The following is a 12,847-nucleotide window of genomic DNA, read 5'->3' on the forward strand; positions in this document are numbered from 1 at the left end:
TAGGAAAGATCCGGGTCTATCGATACCTCTTGTTGCTCAATAATTGCCGTGGGAACTCGGACACACTTCTTGAGCTGCGATACATGGAATATGTCGTGTATAGCTGAAAGTCTGTTAGGGAGTTTAACTCTATATGCGACTGGTCCGCATATTCCACGATCTCATAGGGACCAATGTATCGGGGAGCCAATTTTCCTTTGATCCCAAACCGTTGTACACCCTTAGTCGGTGAGACTCGGAGGTATACATGATCACCAATGTCAAACTGTAAGGGCCTTCTCCTTTTGTCAAAATAGCTTTTCTGTCATGATTGGGCGGCTTTAAGATTTGCCTGAATTATTTTAACTTGCTCTTCGGCTTCAACTACTAGATCAGGCCTGTAGGTTTGTCTTTCTCCTGCTTGTGACCAATTTAAAGGTGTTCGACACCTTCGACCATATAGGGCTTCAAATGGTGCCATTTTCAAGCTAGCCTGGTAGCTATTGTTATAGGAAAATTCCGCTAATGGCAAACATTTATCCCAATTCTTGTCATAATGTATGACGCAAGCACGTAGCATGTCTTCTAGAATTTGATTCACCCTTTCTGTTTGGCCATCAGTCTGAGGGTGATATGTTGAGCTATGGATTAGCTTAGTGCCAAGTGCGGACTGTAGTTGTTCCCAAAAGCGTGCGATGAATTGAACTCCTCAATCAGAGATGATTGTCTTCGGCACACCATGTAGGGACACAATACGGTCAAGATACAATTCTGCATATTTCCGAGCGGTGTAGGTAGTGTGAACAGGAAGGAAATGTGCCATCTTGGTAAGGCGGTCCACTGTAACCCAAATAGAATCATGGCGCTGAGAAGTAACGGGTAATCCCACAATGAAATCCATGCTGATATCTTCCCATTTCCAAGATGGAATAGGTAGCGGTTGCAAGGTACCTGCTACCTTCAAGTGGCTTGCCTTGATACGTTGACACGTGTCGCATTCCGAGACATAGCGCGCAATTTCCGGTTTCATTCCACTCCACCAAAATGTTTGACGGAGGTCATGATACATCTTATTGCTGCCAGGATGAATTGAGAACTTGGAGAGATGTGCTTCATCCAGGATTTGCTTCCTAAGGTCGGGGTTAGATGGGACAACAAGTCGGTTCTCATAGTACACTATTCCCTTCTCATCTTGTCGGAAATGTTTATACCCCTCATCTCTCTGTGCAACTTTCTCCTTAATTAGCTTTATTTCCTCATCTTCTAATTGTATCAGCCCAATTTGGTCCTCTAAGGTAGATTCAATGGAAACATGACCTAAGGTGCCATGGGGAATAATTTCCAAACTAAGTTTTCCCATCTCATGACATATGGTTTCTGCGAAGTTAGTTGCCGACAAACAATTGCAATGGGCCTTGCGACTGAGAGCATCGGCAACTACATTTGCTTTGCCACGGTGATAATGCACTTCCAGATCATAATCCTTAATTAATTCCAACCACCTTCTCTGACGCATGTTAAGATCCGCTTGAGTAAAGATATACTTGAGGCTCTTGTGATCAGTGTAGACATTGCAGTGAGTGCCCATAAGATAGTGTCTCCACATCTTCAAGGCATGAATCACGACTGCCAATTCAAGATCATGTGTCGGGTAATTCAGCTCATGCGGCCGTAACGCTCGTGAGGCGTAGGCAATGGCTCGGTTGTCTTGCATGAGAACACACCCAAGTCCAGTGCCGGAGGCATCACAATACACGTAAAACGGCTTAGTAGTGTCAGGTTGAGCTAGGACTGGGGCAGAGGTTAAAAGTCTTCTCAAGGTGTGGAAAGCTTCTTCACATTTGTCACTCCATGTGAATTTGACTCCTTTCTTCAATAACTCAGTCATAGGCTTAGCTATTTTTGAGAAATCTGGAATGAATCGCCGATAGTAGCCTGCTAGACCAAGAAAGCTTCGGATTTGATGAACCGAAGTGGGTGGCTTCCAGTCCATGACCTCTTGCACTTTGCTGGGGTCGACTGCAATGCCATCTTGAGAAATAGTGTGTCCCAAGAATTTAATATTCTCCAACCAGAACTCACACTTGGAGAACTTCGCGTACAGCTGATGATCTCTCAAGCGTTGAAGAACAATGCGAAGATGCTCGGCATGTTCCTTCTCATTCTTCAAGTACACTAGGATGTCATCAATGAATACCACGACGAATTTGTCCAGCTCGGGCATAAACACCGAATTCATGAGATACATGAAATAAGCAGGTGCATTAGTAAGCCCAAATGACATAACTAGATACTCGTAGAGTCCATAACGTGTGGAGAAAGCCGTTTTGGGAATGTCACACGGTCGGATCTTGATCTGATGATAGCCTGAGCGAAGGTCTATCTTGGAGAATACTCTGGCTCCAGCTAACTGATCAAATAGGACATCAATGCGGGGCAATGGATATTTATTCTTGATCGTCACCGCATTGAGAGGGCGGTAGTCCACACACATGCGTAGACTCTCATCCTTCTTCTTCACAAACAGTGCTGGATAGCCCCAAGGTGATGTACTTGGGCGAATGAAACCCTTTTCCAACAATTCATGCAATTGGGTTTTCAGTTCTGCCAGCTCTGCGGGTGGCATTCGATACGGCCTCTTGGATATTGGTGCCGTGCCTGGTTGCAACTCAATAGCAAACTCGATATCCCTGTCAGGTGGCATGCCTGGCAGGTCATCCGGGAATACATCTGGATACTCACAAACAATGGGGATATCTCCCAGTTGGGCTTCAACCACGGGATAAGCACAGGAGTTTACGCACTCTCGGTGGGGTAAGTGGATAGTGGAGGTGCCATACAGTGGTGAGTCTATGTGGACAGCTCAGGCGGAGATATCTAGCATTACTCGGTGTCGAGTCATCCAATCCATAACCAAGATAATATCTCTTCCCTCTAGACCGAGAATAATAAGATTTTCCTTAAAGAGGGTTCTTCCTAACTTGATAGGTACATTGAGGTTCATTTGATCTGAGGCTATTTTCCCACCCGGGGTAGAGATCATATACGACCCTTTGGTGTGACAGAACCTTAACCCACATCTAGCACCAGTTTTACTTCCGATGAAACTATGTGATGCTCCAGAATCAAATAAAATCAAAATTGGTTGATTATGAACGAGGAATGTACCCGTCATCACTGGTGCGCCTTCTGGGAGTTCTGCCACATTGGTGAAGTTTAGCCTGCCATGACGAACTTGTACTTTGGTCTTCTTTCCCTTGTTCACCATTGCATTGCTCTGGCCGGGGCGTTGATTCTTGTTTCTGGGGCAGTCCTTGGCAAAGTGTCCCACATTGCCGCAGGTGAAGCAGCGGTTACCATTTGCAGGGCGCGACGGCGGTGCAAGGTTGGGCCGAGGCGCCTGCGGCTGGAAACCGGGGAAACGAGGTGCTGCCGGTGGTGGAGGGCGAGCAACCCATCTCCCAGGCTGCGCGGGCCTGCGAGGTGCTGAAGGGGGAACCATCCTGAAGTTTCGAGCAGGCGGGCTAGGTGATATCATGGGAGCTTTCCGCTTCAGGTCGGCCTTGAGGGCCTTCATGCAGTCTTCCTGGGAAATGGCCAGATTCACCAGCTCGTTGTAGGTATCCACTTTGATGGGGTTCAGCCTTTCCTTGAGTTTGAGACTCAAGCCCCTGTGGAACCGATCCCGCTTCTTCTCATCCGTATCCGCGTGATAGCTGGCATAGCGGCATAGGTCGTTGAAGGCCTGCGCGTAATGCAGGACATCACGACTTCCCTGGGTGAGAGCCAGGAACTCATTGAGCTTGCGCTCCATTAGGCCCTCAGGGATATGGTGGCCTCTGAAAGCGGTCTTGAACTCGTCCCAGCTGACGATGTGGTCAGCCGGCAGCATGGCGTGGTAGTGGTCCCACCAGAGGCAGGCAGAACCACGCAGCTGCTGGGATGCGAACCATGCCTTGTTGTCATCGGTGCAAGGCGTAGTGAGAAGCTCGAACTTGGATTCCAGAATGTGAATCCATGCATCAGCATCGAGAGGATCCTCAGTCTTGTGGAAGAGTGGGGGCTGGGTCTCGAAAAAATCCTCGTAACGAGCGATCTGGGGCTGCTGATGACCTCTTCCTCCCTGAGGCTGCTGTTGCTGCCCTTGGACGATGTGTCGCAAGAGCTCTGTCTGTGCAGCCAAGATCGCCTCTAGCGAAGGCGGGGGAGGCGGTGGTGGCGGAGGTGCTCGATTATCCTCGCTACCACTTGGGATCGAGCTTAAGCGCGCAGTGCGCACCATCTGCAAGAGGGTATCTTTCCATTAGTCACATAATTCGAAAGCTTGCTTGAAAACAAGGAAAAATTATGTGCGGGATCATAAACATAAATCTTGCGGATCATGAGAAAAACAACAATAAGATCCTTTTATTGAGTAGGTGCATATCTCTTCTTCTGTATGCAGATTGTTTCTCATCTTTGGTCAGTAGTTAGCACATTTCATATGCCACAACTTTTGCATTACGCTCGCTGACCAAAACATAAGATAAAGAGACCGAAAAGTGAGCTGAGTGAGTCGTTGTCCGGCTGTTTTTCAGCAATCTGAGCGGTGAAGTTTTGGGTTCTAACAAGAGTTTGACAGATCGAAAGGAGCTGAAATTTTACGAGCGGTTAGAACACAAGTTTTTACACAACTTTGGTATTTAAATCTCAGTTCAAAAGTGAGTGGAGATAGGGTTAAAACTGAGACCAAACAGCAACTACATTTCTGCCAAGTTTTCGGTTACATCGCCAGTCATGACAAAAGCATGTCCATGCATACATAACAAGTCTATGGCAGCAAGGGTACTCAACTCGAGGCTAACCTATTACATCGCCATCCAAAATATAGGTTGCTAAGGAGTAACAACAGAAGACCAACTCGCTACAACAAAAACCTAGAAGTCATCTAAGTTGCCCACGGAGGAAGCGCTGTGCGCCGGAGAAGGGGCGTCACCAACTCGGGGCGGAGACTGAACGCCCTCGAAGTCCATGCTCGAGACACCCTCGATCTCCTCGGGGTCTTCCTCCTCCTCCTCCTCCTCCATCGGGTCATTCTCCCCCTGCTGCTCCTGCGCATGGATAGCATTGAGCTCGGCGTGGTGCTCATCCAAGTGCGCATTAGCAACAGCTAGCTCCATCTCAACCTCTAGCTTCTCCTCTACAAGCAATACCATATCGTGCTCCATATCTGTCACCTCCTCCTCTAGCTCGGTGATCCGGGTCTCCATGTCGGAGATCCATATACCCCTCTGGATGAGCTGGTACGACTATTCCACCAAATCTCTCTTGGTGGTATTGAGATGCTTCTGGGTGTCCACAGCTATCCGAGCCAAGACAGCCATAGCTCTCCCCTGGAGCTCGACCAGTCGGTACAACGCATTCATACAACACGTTGCGGTGGAGAGGGTGACCTGCGGGTGTGAGGTGACCAACACCTCCATGTTGTTCACCCTATCAAGCCAGTCTGCGTCCAGCCTGTCCCTAGCGGGGAACAAGCCAATCGGATCCAAAAGGACCTCGAAAGGGTGTAGCCTGCAGAACTGAGTGAGGGCATGCAGGGCAGCGGACTCCCAAGTATCCTCGAGGGTATGACCATATGTCAAAACCTCAAGCTGGGGCCACTGTGGCTGCACTGGGGGTGGAGGTACGACCACACGCACGCTGCACCTTTGCACCCCGTGCTCCAGGTACTCGCGTCCCGCGTAAAGAGGCGGCGACTGGTACCCAAACCACCTCAAGGTGTCCCACAAGATAGTGGGAAAACCCTCAAAGTGTAGGCACGTGGAGTGGGAGGTACCATCCGTGCCACGCATCACGTGCCCAGGAGCGGCCATCTGGAACCAAGGAGTGATAAAAGAAACGTGAGATTAAAACTCAGGATGAAAACAGATTCTGGTAGGCTAGAGAAAAAGCTCATAACTCAACAAATACTCATCCAAAAACTCCCAAATTTTACCAACATTCCCTTCTGATACTTGGTAACAAGTTTGGTATTCATAAGTGGAGTGAAAACAGATCCTAACAGGGTGATACACTCAGATCTTTGGCAGGTGGCACATGCTGGAATTTTCAGGGATAGTGTGGCAATAAACTGAGCGTAACTCCCAAACCAGAGATCTAAATAAGCTTAAAATTTACCACAAGGTTCTTCAAACAGCGCTCTACAACTTTTCTTAAGCAGTGCCTAGCAGAAAATGTCCTTAAGGGAGTCGAAACAGCAAGACTATAACAGGTGCACAAACTGTATTTCCAGGAAATAAGGAGTTACAAAATTTTGTCATTGCTCGCAGATCCTTTGGGCAAAAATTACCAAATTTTACCAGTGGCATAATAAAAAGTTTTTACACACTTTTCTTATATAAAGTTTCTGGATATAACACATTGAAACAACCCAAAAGATTTTGATAAGACACCATGCTGAAAAGGGCAGCTAGAAAATCCTTAACGCGGGAAAAAAAAACTTAAAACACATGAGCAAGGTCGATTTAATGGTTCGGTTTCACGGATTTTAGTTCATGATGCATGCACGACCTACATCGTCCTCTCAACCAAAATAATTGCCAAAAATTGGACTTACGTGATTAGTGCCGGTGGCGAGGCAACAATTACATCGCTCACTATCGTTTTACTACACGAACGTGGTTAGTGTACCTGCAGAAAAACACAATACCACATGAACCTTTCGTGCCAGCACTCACGAAAGCATCCCATTCATTACCGTTCACTATAGAAACCGCACCCATGCGTTTAACGCTGCATGGACAGCGCCACAACCGTGGAAATAGGCCCCTTTGAATAGGATCATATAACCCTTCGCATACTCGTGATGCGGAATCATGCGCACGTATCATAAACGTGGGCGAACAACCGTGATGATAGGCTTGTTGGAATCGAACCATACCACCCTTCGCATGAATCATCATACGAAACCTTGAGCACGTATAATAAACGTGGGCGAAAACAACCGTGATGATAGGTTCTTTTGAATAGAACTTCCTATCACCCCTCGCATACTCGCGATGCGGAACTCTGCGCACGTATAATACACGTGGGCGAAAGTGCTAGAAGTCAATAAAATAACCAATAGCTAATAGCCACCTTAAATAACCCAAAAATTCCCCTAGGGCTTCTCGTACTAAGTTCATCCTTAATGATCGTACGAAATTTTCAAACTAATTTCTTGCAAGTTTTATTTTAGAAAAGGTATTTAAAGTCTGTTGTTTTCTCTATCATGCTTTCAAGCTCTGGTACCAGCTGTGGCGGAACCGCCTAAATTAACTTGGCTAAAGCACACTTAAGTCGCCTAAATGCGATCATGTACTTTAAACAAGTCAACTCGGTCATCCGTCGGATTTCCTCCGATAAAACCATGTAACGCAGGATCGAGAAAGCAAAACTAACACGATGGTGAGTGGTTACAGAGATTACAACGGTCCATCCAGATTAAACAAAGTGCATCGATTTATTACAACATAAAGTTCAGAAATTCAAACATAGTTTGTATAGTGTTCAAGCGGCGGAAATAAAACGAACGGAAACTAAACGTCGATGCACGATATCATGAAGAAGCCGATCATGACATCACTGACCCCTGTCCTCGCCGTCCGAGGAGGGATCCCACTCGACCGTCCAACCTGGACGGAGCTGGGTAGACCAAGCAGAACTAGCAGCGAACTCAGGAACATCATCCTCACCTGAAAAAGAGGTGCCACAACAAGGCTGAGCAACTATGCTCAACAAGACTTAACCGACCTGTGGTACTAATCCACTAACACCTAGATATGCAAGCTTTGTGGCTCTGGGTTTTGTTTTGCCAAAAGCGACTAGTGTAGGTCCTTACTTTCAATATTTTAGCCACCAGTTCTACTGTTGTTCATCATTCTAAGTTAGCAACTATACTAAACAAGCATAGTTTTCCAAGCAATTAATAACAAGTAAAAATATTATATCATCCTCATCTTTCATTCTTACTCAGTGTAGCATAGCGATCAAGTAGTCCCAAACTGTGAGAGGCAAACGAATCGATTCGAATTTATTAACCATGCATGGCGAACCTAATCCCACAACATCCGCGCACCACGAAGGGTCGCTTCACTTGTCAGCCGTCCCCATCGATCCCTAGGTACGTGTCAGGTCCAAACTTCCTTTTGGCATGCAATGCTCCACAGTCCCGGTCTTTGCCGTACTATGACCGCCATTGCACCCACATGATGCACCATGGGAACGACGTTCCAAGGACAGCAGGGGTATAAGCCACGTCCCAGTTCAATCAGGTACTAGGCTTCCCCATCCCATACTAGGTATGAGATTACTACTTTCAAACACTTGATCACGAACACCATCACCTTTCGACCTTAGTCCAATTTCAAGTAGACAGATGGGGCAAACCACTGAGTACCAACATAAGCCCGGCCCCGTCCATCATCCTTATAGTTGCAACAAAAATAAAATCATTCAACTCCTATAACTCGCGAGTGACAGGAAATCACTCGACTTTTACCGAGTCCTATTTAGCATTGCAACTACTCGACTTCTTATACTAGTGTTCAGATCAAGGGGCACTATATTCATGCATCTATGGTTTCAATCAATTCCTATAAATGTAATGCATAATCAAAACAACCAATATATTGCAAGTATTTAAACATAGGAATTTATGCTCCGGGGCTTGCCTTCACACTCGGAGTTAGCGAACTGGTCCTCGGCTTGCTCTAGCACAGGCTCGACTCCGGCGTGGTGCAGATCCGCTACAGCTTCCTCTTCGGGCGTCGGGTGCAGCTCGTACGTACCGTCGGCGATGTTAACTTCTACATGAAATGCATGTGCAAATGATTCAACGTGCAAAACCAAGAGTCTGAAAGGCATTTCATATATTATTCCTTTTTATCTTTCTCTAAAAAGGAAAGCGGTTTTCATTAACTTTCAAACCAAGTCTCATAATTTTCGTGTGAACTACACCTCATTCCTGAGTTATTCCAAGTGGTTTCATATTTTTATCATCTCTGGATTTATCATTATGCAAAAAGAAAAATCTACCCGCAGATTGCAATTAATAAACTAAAACAGTGACTTAAATGTCTATGCTAGGCTCTAAACCATTTTTCTAAGCTTCTAATCTCTGAAACAAACACTTGAGAGTTGGATTCATCTTTTTATCAGTTTTCTTTGATTTATGATGATTTAAATGGGCTAAACAACAAATAAATCATACAACAAAATTTTTAACAGTGACCATGGGCCAAAACTATTTTTATCAGATACTACACAACTTACTGAGTTCAACAAAAGTGGTTTTGCATTTTTAGAAATTTTCTACACTTTTCTATGCCTTTTTAAACTTTCAGCATTTTTAGATTTAGGAAAAAAGAAAACCGAGGCAATCTTTCAATCTAGCCCTCAAGTCTATGGGTTAAATGCGTAGAGGTCCCTGGATCTTGCGCCTACACCCCTGGACAAAAACCCACCTCAAACATAAATCCCGCGACTTTCCCCATAACCCCCTGACTTTCTTTTCCACTCGCAACTAGACCCCTGGCCTTCTTCTTCCTCTGGAACAGAACGCACCGCACAGCAAAACAAACAGGCTTGGCCAGTGTTCGGGATTGGGCCAGCGGCGGTAGGGGGAGGGCAGCGGGGCGGCTTGGGGGCGAGGAGGGGCTGCGCAGCAAGGCCAATGGCTCCTAGAAGCAGGTCCAGAGACGCGGATCGGGGCGGCGCACAAGGGGCTTCGCGGGCGGTGAGGAACGCCGTCGACATGAGTGGGAACGAGCGCGGAAAGTTGACCCAAGAGGAAATCGAGCGCGAGCATGATGATCAGTGTCTTACCACGATTCCGTTTGAGTGGTTGGTTGACGACGAGGATGACTGGAAGATGGTGTTCCGCGGTGAGGTAGTGGGGGTGGCGGGTGGAGTTCCTGGAGTTGGGGAAAGTGGGATTCCGAGCGATGGGGTGGACGGCAGGCGACGAGGAGTGTCCGAGGGTGTGGCTGAGGAAGTGGAGGAGCCTCAGGCGCGGGCTATTAGACAGAGGCGGAAGGAGCTGGCCAGATTTCGTCGGGGAACGGGAACCTCTCGAGCTGCCGGTTTGGGGCAAGAACTTTCTGTTGGAGGGCACTGGGGCTTGGAAAGGAGGTAGGAGACTTGAGGAGGGTGGTTTGGAGGATGGGGTGCTAGTACGCTACTGCAGGGTGGACCGGCCCTAGCGGGCGCCATTGGCGGGCAGGGGAGGCGACTTGGCGGGCGCGCTTGCAGGCGGGCGCTGCAGGCGAAGCAGACGTGCACGGATGAACAGCTCCATCAGGGTGCTGCAGGCGAGGCTGAGGAGCTGCTGCATCTTGTCTCGGGTGTGGGTTGGTGGGCACGGCGGCGGTGGCGTGCGAGAGCGTCGCAGGGCGCGCGCGGATAGAGCAGTGGCAGGAGGGTGACTCGATGGGGCAGCGACGAGGAGCACGTGCCACGGGGCGGCCGGGGAGGGGAGCGCGGCGCACGCGTGCTCAGCGTGAGCTCTGGTGCGGGATTTGCGGGATCAGACGATAGGGCAATCTTCGAGCGCGATCTTCTCCAGATTTTTGAACTGCACAACCCCTACTCCCTTTACAAAAGTTTTAGGCCTAGGATCTAAGTTCAGTTCTTGTAATTTTCTTGATTTCAAATTCGAAGATGAATTGAAGATAAAACGCTTCAAAGTTTGGCAAAATCCGAAACTTTCAGACTTGAACACTTCAGCCATTTTTGACAGTGTTGACCATTTTAGCTGCGTTTGACCTCATTTTTGAATACCTTTTGTGCAGATTTTGGCCTAATCCCAAAAATCAAAGTTGTTAAGGACTCGTAGCACTAAAACTTTCATAAAAGGTTTGTCGTGAGCATACATTCGAAAATGTGAGAAAAAGGGCTCCAAAGTTCTGACTTTATTTGATCTGCACCTTTCGGCCCAGATTTGTAATTCGATTTTTTTGACCCTTTTCTGATCAGTTTCAAGAAAAAAAGCTAATTACAAAAGTTGTTAGAATTTGTCTGTTATACAACTCTTAGTTGGGCAGATTTTTAAGTTTTTGAGCAAAAATTTGAGTTATGGCTTGAACACGTGTTTAGCTTGTGAGGGGCAAAAGGGGTCCTTTTACTTGGGTGCAAAGCTGTTCATTGGTTCCATTAAGCTCTAATGACTTCACTTAAGCTCAAAGAAGGTAAATTTTAGCTCGTTTGCTACAGACATGTGATTACTGAGTCAATCAGATCCGATCGACTGACTCTTGTTTGCGCGGTGCCGGATTTCAAGCTTGCTTTTGCAGTGTTGACAGACACACAGAACCCATGTATTACCTCACAAAATTGGGATGCACGGCTAGTTAAAAATATACGATTGCAAAGTTAGCTTCTAAACATGGCCCCACGACTCCAACCCAAGCCTGCGCGCCACCCTCGCCGCCGCTGTGGTGCATGCGCGGCGAGGACACCGCGACGGTCTACACATCAAGCCCAGCCCACCACTCAGTTGTGCTGATGTCGTGAGACAAGACAGGCTGAGTGGATGTCGCCTCTTGTAATCCGTAGCACTTCAAGCTTTCGTTAGGAGATAAGACAGGGGCTGCACGCCTTCTTTGACTAGGAGGGGCTGCACGATAGCCACATACGGAGTAAGCAAAATGAAAATGAAATTATGTTTGAAACAACCTCTACAATGCAAAATTTCATGGTGTAGTTTCATATGCATTAGTGCATGCAAGCTAAGACACAAACTGTGTTGGTAACTGTGCATACATGGTTTCATCTAGATGAAACTTTCATGGTGTAGTTTCATATGCATTAGTTTATTCCTTGTTCTCGACCTTAAGTGCTTATGCTTGTTTTTCTACTAGAAGATAATTCCATCTTGGAGAGTCAAGTATCTCAAGTTTGACCAAATTGTAAGTCATTCCAAGAATCTTGGAGAGTCAAGTATCTCTACTTTGACCAAATTATAAGTCATTCCAAGAAACTTGGAGTTTCAAAGTACCAAATTGTAAGTCATTCCAAGAATATTGGAGAGTCAAGTATCTCAACTTTATGGTGTCAAGTTAGTTTCATTAGATTGTTCATCTCTATTCCACGCTAATTGATATACACTTTCCAATGCAATCTTAATGCTTTCTCTCTCACTAAGGGATATGCCTTATGTTTATTGGCTTCACAGGCATTGGCTTCACCGGTGAAGCCATTTGATTTTGGATGAGCCATGCCAAAGGGGAGCTTATTGTGTGCCACGTGAATATATACATGTACAGATGAAGCAATGTGCATAGTGATTTCAATATTGAACACATTGCTCAAATGTTCCAATTAAACACGCATGAAACATAACGTGTCGATATATACCAAAACACCTCCTCCTCCTCCCCAGCCAAATTTTTCCCGCTTGCCCTGCCCAAATTTCCCCCCTAGCCCGCCGAAATAACCCTTCCATATATTTTTACCAATCCCCATCTACTAAAATTCCGGCGCCATTAATCACGTTTCCTTGACGTTCGTGGGGGAGAGGGGGTGACGCGACCCAACGACTCTCGGTTCCTTGTCGAGATGGTGACTGAAGACGACGACAGGAGGCCGAGTCCGCCCCACACCACCGGCGACCAACAGATGGCGACTGGATTCGACGGCAGGAGGCCGACTCCGCCGCACACCGCCGGCGACCGAGAGATGGTGACTGAACACGATGGTCCTGATGAGTTTTTGTTTGAACCTCCCCGAACCAGGTATGTTTTCTCAGGCTATTGCAAATCCAATCGAAAATTCGCATAGGGTTATAGTCCTATGTGATATTGGATGATCTGGATACATGCCTAGGGTTATATTCCTATCTCAAATTGGA

This window comes from Setaria italica, chromosome VIII (genome assembly GCF_000263155.2).
Source record: "Setaria italica strain Yugu1 chromosome VIII, Setaria_italica_v2.0, whole genome shotgun sequence".
NCBI classification, from domain to species: Eukaryota; Viridiplantae; Streptophyta; class Magnoliopsida; order Poales; family Poaceae; genus Setaria; species Setaria italica.